Here is an 11,097-nt window from a genome sequence, read left to right as displayed (position 1 = left end):
ATCAACACATAAACTTCACTGTGGATGAAGGGAGTGGCCATCACAACACAACACAACACAACACAACACAACACATCACAGTCCTAAATCCATCAACACAATACAGGCTGCACACATACATGTGCAACTATTCATATGTGAGTATGTGGGTGGACTTTCTTTACTTCTCATTTAAAAAAAATGGAACTTGTTGTTTGAGAACTGTATGTGATTTATCATAAAGGCATTAAATGTTCTTAACAATTACTCAAAATTATCAACTTCTGTTGTAGGATCTGAAGTATTTTTCTGCATCATTAACTAATAGTGATGTAGTGTCTGTATATACAGTAATGGTAATGTGTTTTATGATAATTAGTTTATGATAATTAACTTATGTGATAATTAACCCTAACCCTGTCTGCATTTTGTCTCAACAGCAATATTAGTTTGATGCATAACAGGCCGCAGATTAGATGAGTCAGCCGTACGGCTTGAGAAGGCCTTAGACTTTCTATCACGTGATAAAACAGAAATAGAGAAAGCTACAGGCACAATGGGTTCCCGCTTGTTCTGTAAACATGACACCTTTTAAGCTGCAGATTCTTTGTAGCCATGTGTTCAGCCCAAGCAAACGTGAAAACATATTAGTTCCCCTGGCTGGGAGTGGCCCACTGATGAACGACTGAACTTTAAGTCTTCGAAGTGTTTCAAAGAGTTTCCTGAAGTCCTTCTTAAGGAGTTCTGACTGCTCTTTCCGAATATGATTCTTCCCCACATGGATGATGATTCAATTTGCAGTCTTGTGCTACATTAGAATTTTCCAAAGTTCCTTGTTCAAATCAGAAACTGTTGAATCCTTTGTAGAAGTTTGCAGTAGTTCATGCAGCAAGTAGATTCAACAGGAGGCATTTTCTTTCTCTTCTGTTTGAATGTGGGCAGCTGTGTTTTCCCTTCTCCGGAATGTAAGCTGCTGGCAGTGGGAGGCAAAAGTCTTCTTTTTCGTGGTATTATTCCAGTCCCAAAGAGTTTTTAGTTTTAGTGTTTGTGCCAAACATATGGTGTTTGAGCACTGTGCTGATCTGCTGAAGTAAAAATCTTAGAAAAATCAGAGAAAAGTACAGAAATAGGGAGCAAAGCGCAGAGCAGTAAGCAAGAATGTCCGAACGGTAGCGAAGCTGGAAGCCGGACAGCACCATTGGTGCTGATATGGTCTGGCTGCTGACTTTGTCTTATGGAGGCTTTTTTATTTTCACCTTCCAGATCCCCCCATTGCAGCCTACCTGGTCTCCCTAGTAATCAGCCTGTTGGTGATCACAGCTTGTAGTCTAGGAGTGATCAAGATCCTGCTGAGACCAAGTCCTGGTGAAACACAGAAGGACGGGATGTACCATCAGAAAAAGAGGGCATTTGTAATCATGACTGGCATTCTAGTTTGCATATCTGTTCCATATGGCATGGATATGTTAGTTTTCAGTATGAATAAATATATCACTTATGATACTTTATGTGTGTTGTTGGGCATGAGGTTAATTCAAGGAACTAGTTTATTACAGCCTTTTCTCTATCTGTCCAAGCTCTCATGGGTGTGCATAAGTCATGCACACCCATGAGACATGAACTTCACTGCATGAAAACTACAGAACCAATTTATCTGTCCAGTACTAGGTCAGTATACAATCTATTAGCTACATTTCTGTGTCACTATTGCTAACAGTTTACTTTTTCACTAAAGTCTGTACTTTCTTCTTTTTCATTGCACCATTTCATTTCATTTTAAATTGCTCTTCATGTTCTTTAGATACTTGTAGACTGAAGAGCAAGATGAACACCACTTACTCAGCGAACCAAACATCCCCTCTTGTTTTCACATTCTCAGACTCTTACCCAGGGATCTTCATTGGACTCAGTGTTACAGTATTTCAGATCCTGGTCCTCCTGCCCATCCACACCTGGGTCCTCTGGCTGGGCACAAGTGACATTAGAAATGGAGGAAATCTGGCAACCTCCGATGTCTTTACAGTGAACCTGTCTCTATTAGAACTTATGACTGTCTTAGTTTTTCTGTTTATGCTGGTTGCTTTCGCTTTTAACTGTCAAAACACATTGATCCTTGCTATGTTCTTTTCTGGAAGCTTCCTGGTTGGACGTCCATTTACAAATTGCTTGATTTGTGTTGAACGCTACATAGCTGTGGCCCATCCAGTGATTTACCGGAACCCAGCCTTTGTGAAGCACAGATATATTGGTGCTGGTATGGTCTGGCTGCTGACTTTGTCTTATGGAGGCTTTTTTATTTTCACCTTCCAGATCCCCCCATTGCAGCCTACCTGGTCTCCCTAGTAATCAGCCTGTTGGTGATCACAGCTTGTAGTCTAGGAGTGCTCAAGATCCTGCTGAGACCAAGTCCTGGTGAAACACAGAAGGACGGGATGTACCATCAGAAAAAGAGGGCATTTGTAATCATGACTGGCATTCTAGTTTGCATATCTGTTCCATATGGCATGGATATGTTAGTTTTCAGTATGAATAAATATATCACTTATGATACTTTATGTGTGTTGTTGGACATGTGGTTAATTCAAGGAACTAGTTTATTACAGCCTTTTCTCTATCTGTCCAAGCTTGGGAAGTTTGCATGCATTAAAAAGGGTTCTTGTTAATACAACCAGAGAGGTTGAAGCCGTTGTCTTGTCACATGGCTCTCAGACGTTGTAAGCTAAATTCTGGGTCGTGTTGTGTAACCAATCTGCCCCTATTGCACCATGTTAAAAATGATGAAATATCCAATAAATAAATAAATGGAAGGAAAAGCCCATAAAAACGGTAACAAAATGGGATGTTAATCGTCTTTCTTATGGTCTCCAGCAGCCTTTGGTAGTGTTCTTTCTGATGTGAAATAGGATTATTCCCATATAAATGGTATAATATAAAAAAGTTAAAAAGGTAGATAATCTGAACAATGTATATGTAACCAATAAAGAACAATAAATTCTACTGTGCTAATATAAATCCATGATTATTCATCATATTGTGAATGCATAATACATTTTTAACACTGAAGAGATGGTTCACATACAGACAGAAAAAATCTGATTTTTTTGGTCTAACTGAAATCTGTAAATTTTTTTTAGTCTGCACAGGTTTGTGCAAACCTGTGACAACTAATGTGGACTTGCTAACAAAAGGTCATTTCTACTTGGAAATGAATGACTTATCATAGTAATTAATTAAATATGGTTGCATTAGCAACCATTTTTGCGAAATAAAGCTCTTCACAAGGTCCCTGACTCTATATTAGGCCCCATGCCTTCATAAGCAATGAACACTCCATGCAGATTTTTAAAGTTTGTTCTGTTTGTTTGATGAAAGAGTTGTACTTTTGTCATATCCTGCAGTGCAGTGCATGGAGAGCATGCTATGCTCCATTGTTCAGGTGCTTTGCTCAAGACCTTTGGGTTACAAGTCTGACTCTCTAACCATTATGCCATGACTGCCCCTAATTATTATGCTGTTTTATGAACTTGTATGTACTTTTAAAAAATATATTTTTGTCAAACTGTCAGACCAAAAAAAATAAAATACTAATGAAGGCAAAATAATTAAAATTGGTAAAAATGTTAAAAGAAACAAGGGGCAAATTCAGGTCTGGATGGCGACTATCATGCAGAGATTAGCTCCATCCAATCAAATCAATCTTATTTTTAATAGTATAAGCATTAAATTGTATTGAATTGTGGTATCAGAAATGTTTGACAAGAGGACCAAAATGAATTGTAAATATATTGAAGCCAAAAGGGTGATAAAGTTGACAAGATACAGTATGTACAGACTTTCCCTAATACTTCATATACATTTTCAATTGAAATCCCGATTAGTTTAATTAGCTAGATTTATAAGCGTCAACCCTATTATCAAATTTAGAAATCAGAGCATTAAATATAAAACTTACAGTCAAATGCTGCAATATCAGCACACTTTATATTTTGATATTTTAAAACTTTGAACACAAACTCAAATGAACACAAATGTTAAAATGCTGCCTTTCATTCTATATTTGCATATTTTCCTTTCATTCATCAAACTTAGACATACAACATCTCTCCATAATCAGGTCAGTCTAATTTACTGGTTACATTTCTGTATTGTTCATCATCACCACAGAAATTGTCTTGTTTTCATAGTTTTTAAATGTATTTTCATTGTACCATTGCATTATTTGTTGTTCTCCGTGTTCTTTAGACACTTGGCATCTTGAAAGGAAACATGAACAGCACTGTTCAAGAACCAAACATCCTCTCTTTTTCTTGCACGCAAAGACTCTTATGCAGGGTTTTCAATTCAACTTTCTGTAATAGCACTGAACTACATTGTCCATCTAGATCTGGGTCCTCTGGCTGGGCACAAGTAATATTAGAAAAACAGGACGTCTGGCAGCCTCAGAATTCTTTACAATGAACCTATCTTCACTAGAGTGTCTTGCAATTATACTTTATTCTTTAGCCGTTGGTGATTTTGCTGTTAACAGTCAAGAAACAGTACTCTTTATTATGTTCTTTTCTGGAAGCTACATGGTTGGACATCCCTTCATGAATTGCTTAATTTGTGTTGAGCGCTACATAGCCGTGGCCCATCCAGTGATCTACTGCAACCAAGCCGCTGCGAAGCACAGATATATTGGTGCTGGTTTGGTCTGGCTGCTGACTTTGTCTTATGGAGGAGTTGCAGTTTCCACTTATAAATGACACACAAGTAACATCTACATTTTGTCCCTAGCAATCAGCCTGTTGGTGATTACAGCTTGTAGTGCTTGGTCCTGTTGAGACTGATGAGGTATCATCACTAGCATTCTAGTTTGCATATCTGTTCGATATGGCCTGGATTTATTACTTTTTAAGAATAATATTACTAATAATGCTTTCAGTGTGCTTTTGGGCATTAATATGTGGTTAATGCATCAATGTAGTGTAATACAGCCTCTTCACTATCTGTAAAAGCATGGTACTTTTTCATGCATCAAAACATTTCTTATTAATACAACACAAAATGTTGAAGCCACTTCCTCGTAGAAACCTCAGTGGGTCTCAGATAGGAGATGCAAGGCCAATTCTGGGTTGGGCTTTTTAACCATCATCTTTCCTTATCATTTTCCTATCAAGAAAAAAAAACAGAAATTTAATTGTATAAGAATTAAATTGTATTTAAATCTGATATTACTAAATATTTGCCAATGACGTTCAACCAATTAAACAATAAAATACTGTAAAAAGTGATTTTAAAATGATTAAGAATGCTGATGATGTGTGTAATGTAAATTAACTGTTTATTAATATTGCTGATATAATTAGTTTTTTTAATAATAAAGAGATGCTATACTACATCTAAAACTATTTTGCAATGTTATGCAGTTTTTATGATCTCAAATGAACTGAGAGACTGCATGTAATATTTATACTTTTGAAAATCAGTTTGGCACACAGAATGACAATAAATGTGAAATGCAAAATGGTAATCAAAATTGGTGAAAAATCTTTTTGGAGCCGTAGCCTTTTGGGTAGACCTCTGACATACGGTATCGCACAACAGTGCTTCGGACGACCTGAGTTTGAGTTGGGGTCCTTTTCTTATCCCATTCCTGTCCCTCCTGTCACTACTCTACTGTCATTTCAAATAAAGACAAGGAGATAAAGATAAAGGCAAGTTAAGATGTGCACTTTCCTTAATACATACAAATACATTTTTACCTAAATAAATAAATGAATAAAACATCAGGATTAAATGAAAATGTCCATTGACACATTATGATGCATTAATGTCAATATGCATCAACCCTGTTGTCACAAATCAGAGCATTAAATATGAAATTTACTGTCAAATGCTACAATATCAGCTTTCTTCACTTCATATTTTGAGAGTTTAAACCTGTATATACAAGCTCCAGTGAACAGATGTTAAAATGCTGCTTTTCATTCCATATTTGCATATTTCCATGTTTTCCTTTCATCATTTACACTTAGACATACAGATGCAAACATACAAGTAGCCTATGTGACAAACCCAACATGAGAAGTTGAACCACTCTGAAGGTCCAACATCAGGTCAGTGTAAGTGATATTTCTTTATTGTTCATGGTCACAACAGAGGATAACAGGTGTTGACTTGTATTTGTTGATTTATATTGGAATGCATTTTCTTTGCTGCTATTCTGTTATTTGTTCTGTTACTTCTTGATGTCTTTTAGGTATACTCATGTGTCTTAAACTTGAAAGGAAACATGAACAACACTGTCTCCGAGAACCAAACATCCTCTCTTATTGTCGCATGCACCAGCTCCAATCCAGGGTATTTAATTCAACTTTCTGTGCTAGCGCTGGACCTCACTGTCCTCCTGCCCATCCAAATCTGGGTCCTCTGGCTGGGCATAAGTAATCTTAGAATAAAGGGACGTCTGGCAGCATCAGAAATCTTTACAATGAACCTATCTGCACTAGAGTTTCTTGCGCTCATACTTTATTTCCTTACTAATGTTGCTTGTGCTTTTAATGATCAAAACACAATCTTTCTTGCTATGTTCTTTTCTGGAAGCTACCTGGTTGGACGTCCATTTATGAATTGCTTGATTTGTGTTGAGCGCTACATGGCTGTGGCTCATCCAGTGATTTACCGCAACCCAGCCTTTGTGAAGCACAGATATTTTGGTGCTGGACTGGTCTGGTTGGCATCTTTGGTTTATGGAGGACTTCCTGTTTCCACCTATTCGAGTCCCACACTTAAGGTCTACATTTTGTTCCTAGCAATCAGCCTGTTGGTGATCACAGCTTGTAGTCTAGGAGTGCTTAAGGTCCTGTTGAGACCAAGTCCTGGTGAAACACAGAAGGAAGGGATGCACCGACAGAAAAAGAGGGATTCATAATCATCACTGTCATTCTAGTTTGCATATCTGTTCCATATGGCATGGAAATTTTTCAGTTCATTATGAAGAAATATTTGGCAAATGATACTTTTGGCCTGCTAGTGGGCATTAATTTCTTGATAATGCGACCAAGCAGTGTAATACAGTCCATTCTCTATTTGTCCAAGCGAAAGAAATTGCCATGCACTAGAAAAGGTTATTCATAAAAATGTGGGGGCCTGTATGTTTATAACAAATGTAGTTCTTTGCTTAGTTGACTATGACTATAATTGTTTTAGTTTTGTTGATCTGCATTAAGTAAACACTTTGAGTGTAACGATACAATAAAATAATATGAATGTCGAAGATCATCAATGTTGTGTAAATGAAATCTGTGCCTTATTATATAGGTGATGTAGTAAATTGTAATCATTATATTTAACAATAAAGAGAAGAAAAAAGTGCATTTGAGAACTTTATGAGTTTTTTATTATCATTATTATTATATTTCATAACATTCAGAGCACAATAAACAGCAAACGAAAATAACTGATCTTTGCACTGCAGCATACATCCATACAAAAAAAAAGATAGATTAATGGGAGAATAAAACTCAAAATAAATATGAAATTTCGCTTAAATTGTTTCGAAATAAAATGTAAGTTCAAGACCTAGCCTATCCACCTTTTTCCTGGGGGCGCTGCTGTAAAAACGATTATGGGTATAACTTCTGCCGGAAGTAGTAGCAGCATTGACTGACAGATGTCAAGAAAGTAATGTTTTGTTTCAAACAAAACAACACTCGCACCACCCCCTGAGTTACAGCCAACTGCAAGTTATACATTGACAGCTTAACACTCGCACCACCCCCTGAGTTACAGCCAGCTGCAAGTTATACATTGACAAACAATGCAGACTGCTTGTTGTACACAGGTATTCCACTTCTTGAGTTCCACACTCTTGTATCCTGCCTGCAAGGTTTTGCCCCTACTTCATCTGCAATGCCTGTTGCAGACCAAATCCTGATGACACTTATGAAACTCAGACAGAACTTTGTCATTGCTGACTTGGCAAAACGCTTTGGCAAGTCACATGGTCAAGTCAGCAAAACTGAAATTTTGGATAGATGTTTTGTACAAGCATACCAAGGATCTTATTCCATGGCTGCCCCGTGAAACCATCAAGGCCACTCTGCCAGAGGCTTTTAAAGATCATTTTCCAAACACTACTTGTATAACTGACTGCACAGAAACTGTTCTACAGAAGGCTAAAAATCTATATTCTAGAAGTGAATCGTACAGTCACTATTATGCCAGTAATACTCTGAAGTATCTGGTAGCAACTTCTCCATCTGGATTAGTCATGTTTATTTCAGAGGCTTATGGTGGCAAATGTAGCGACAGGTACATTGCACAGAACTCAGGGTTTCTGGACTGCTTGAGGCCCGGAGATGAGGTGATGGCGGACCGTGGATTCACTATCAGGGACTTATTGGAGGAACGCAAGGTGAATTTAGTTATGCCAGCATTTACACGCAAACAGTGCCAGCTGACTAATGAGGAAGTCACCCACACGCGACGCATTGCTCATGCCCGCATTCACGTTGAACGGGCAATAAGGCGGCTAAAGGTGTACAAGATTCTCTCACAGACTTTGCCTATTAATTTGGTCCCAGAGTTTGACAAAATACTACGAATTTGTGCTGCTCTTGAAAATCTAAGAGGGGAGCTTATCTCAAGCACATAGATGAACATTTATCATCACTTATACTGCATGTGCTTATAGTTTAATGTCATTAACAAGATACATGTTATTAATACATGTTGTTTTTGTACACTATGTAGACAGTAAAAATATTTACAGGATTCTTTCATGTATTTCATTCTCATGTTGCTTAAAAAATAAACTGATGAAACTTATTTACATTGTATTGGTATGTTTTGTATACTGTGTACCACATTCCTCACCCTCTACTTGTTTAAAAGCTGCAGGTATTTCTTGCACAGATCTATCTTCTTGTCAGCAAAATCATCAACTAATGCTGGCGGCATGTGTAAAAAGTAACATTTCTGTAGCTGTTGCACATGAGCTTCTTTCTTAAGAATTGTGGAATAATGAACAGAATTTAAGATTTAGGTGAGAAATGGTACATTCTCTTCACACTCCATCACAGTAGGTGGCGGTATGCACCTATTAAGTTGGTTCGCAACCCGCCATAAAACCAAAAGAAGAAGAAGAAGCAGCGTTGACTGAGTTGCGCCGACGGTGAAATGTTTTGTTTATGTGCGCTTTGTTTTTCAGGCGGTTGGATTGCAAAAATGTGCTTACAATTTAATTTATACTTTATATTAATTTAAATAGTGCTTTTATTATATGCATATTATGAGTTAGGTTGTCATCTACATGCATGTATGTTTTGTTTTTGTTTTGTTTTGGCTCACTTGGAGGTAATATCCATCCTTTCCATCCGGAAGAATAACATACTGCCCTTGCGAGAGAAGGTACAGTTTTCATCGCCTTCCGATAGAAGACGAAGCTAAGCGAAACTGGCTCAAAAACCTGAACTTAAAGAATCCCCCCCAAAACGCTTTACGTATGCTCTTTTCACTTTGTGGGAAAAAAACCGACAGAGGACAACCCATACCCTACTCTTTTCCTTTCCTCGGTTATAAGAAGCCTCCAGAAAAGAGACGCCGACTCCTCAGGAGGGATGACAGTTCATTCTCAACAGGTAACTTTACTCACTAAGCGTTACACAAATTTCTGCGTTTGACTGGAAAACATGATTAATAGAAAAGGGTCGTTTATACTTGCTGGCTAGCTAGCTAGCTTATCACAAATGAGACAAATGTGCATGATTTCCTTGCTCATTTCTGCAGTACTCATTCTTTTCATACTGTATTGTAAAGTGACTACCAAATTAGTTTTATCTATCAGTTACAGGTATTCATTTAAATTACGCGCATTATGCATTTGTAGCATGCATTTTTTTCCCTCTGTTTTATCTATATTAATTTGCAAATTTAATATAGTGTGCCATCCTAACACTACACACACAATACATTACTCAAATGTATCTTATGGTAAAATATATTACACATAAATGACTAATTCCTGTGATAATTTGCGTAGCTATTAGTCATTTATGTGTAATATATATATATATATATATATATATTACAAAGACAAAACCAGACATTTATTTTAAGGTTATAAATAATTTTTCCTAAAATACATTTCTGAGTTTTTCTTATTTTGTTAAACAACCACAGCAACAACTCTTATTGAATTCTCAGTGTGCAATTGTTCTGTTACCTGTAGGTGAGCTTGATACCATGGATGTGGAACAAAATCCTACTTCCCTCTGTGATGCCCAAACGCAGTGGTCCGATCCATGGATGGAGGACCACACTTATTCGAAAGGACCCACCATCCCATGTGGCTTAACACTCGCACCACCCCCTGAGTTACAGCCAGCTGCAAGTTATACATTGACAAACAATGCAGACTGCATGTTGTACACAGGTATTCCACTTCTTGAGTTCCACACTCTTGTATCCTGCCTGCAAGGTTTTGCCCCTACTTCATCTGCAATGCCTGTTGCAGACCAAATCCTGATGACACTTATGAAACTCAGACAGAACTTTGTCATTGCTGACTTGGCAAAACGCTTTGGCAAGTCACATGGTCAAGTCAGCAAAACTGAAATTTTGGATAGATGTTTTGTACAAGCATACCAAGGATCTTATTCCATGGCTGCCCCGTGAAACCATCAAGGCCACTCTGCCAGAGGCTTTTAAAGATAATTTTCCAAACACTACTTGTATAATTGACTGCACAGAAACTGTTCTACAGAAGGCTAAAAATCTAGATTCAAGAAGTGAATCGTACAGTCACTATTATGCCAGTAATACTCTGAAGTATCTGGTAGCAACTTCTCCATCTGGATTAGTCATGTTTATTTCAGAGGCTTATGGTGGCAAATGTAGCGACAGGTACATTGCACAGAACTCAGGGTTTCTGGACTGCTTGAGGCCCGGAGATGAGGTGATGGCGGACCGTGGATTCACTATCAGGGACTTATTGGAGGAACGCAAGGTGAATTTAGTTATGCCAGCATTTACACGCAAACAGTGCCAGCTGACTAATGAGGAAGTCACCCACACGCGACGCATTGCTCATGCCCGCATTCACATTGAACGGGCAATAAGGCGGCTAAAGGTGTA

At 37.7% G+C, this 11,097-nt stretch overlaps 2 pseudogenes; both read left to right on the top strand.

The window, feature by feature from the left end:
- The first annotated feature begins 7,729 nt into the window (after nucleotides 1–7,729).
- Nucleotides 7,730–8,752, top strand: LOC107679246 (uncharacterized; annotated as a pseudogene).
- Nucleotides 8,753–9,398: 646 nt separating this feature from the next.
- Nucleotides 9,399–11,097, top strand: part of LOC107679289 (uncharacterized) — a 9,668-nt pseudogene continuing 7,969 nt past the window's right edge.

This window comes from Sinocyclocheilus anshuiensis, unplaced genomic scaffold, assembly GCF_001515605.1.
Source record: "Sinocyclocheilus anshuiensis isolate Anshui unplaced genomic scaffold, SAMN03320099.WGS_v1.1 scaffold1644, whole genome shotgun sequence".
In the NCBI taxonomy this organism is placed as follows: Eukaryota; Metazoa; Chordata; class Actinopteri; order Cypriniformes; family Cyprinidae; genus Sinocyclocheilus; species Sinocyclocheilus anshuiensis.
Note: the sequence above shows the minus strand (reverse complement) of the source record. Positions and strands in the feature narration are given on the sequence as shown.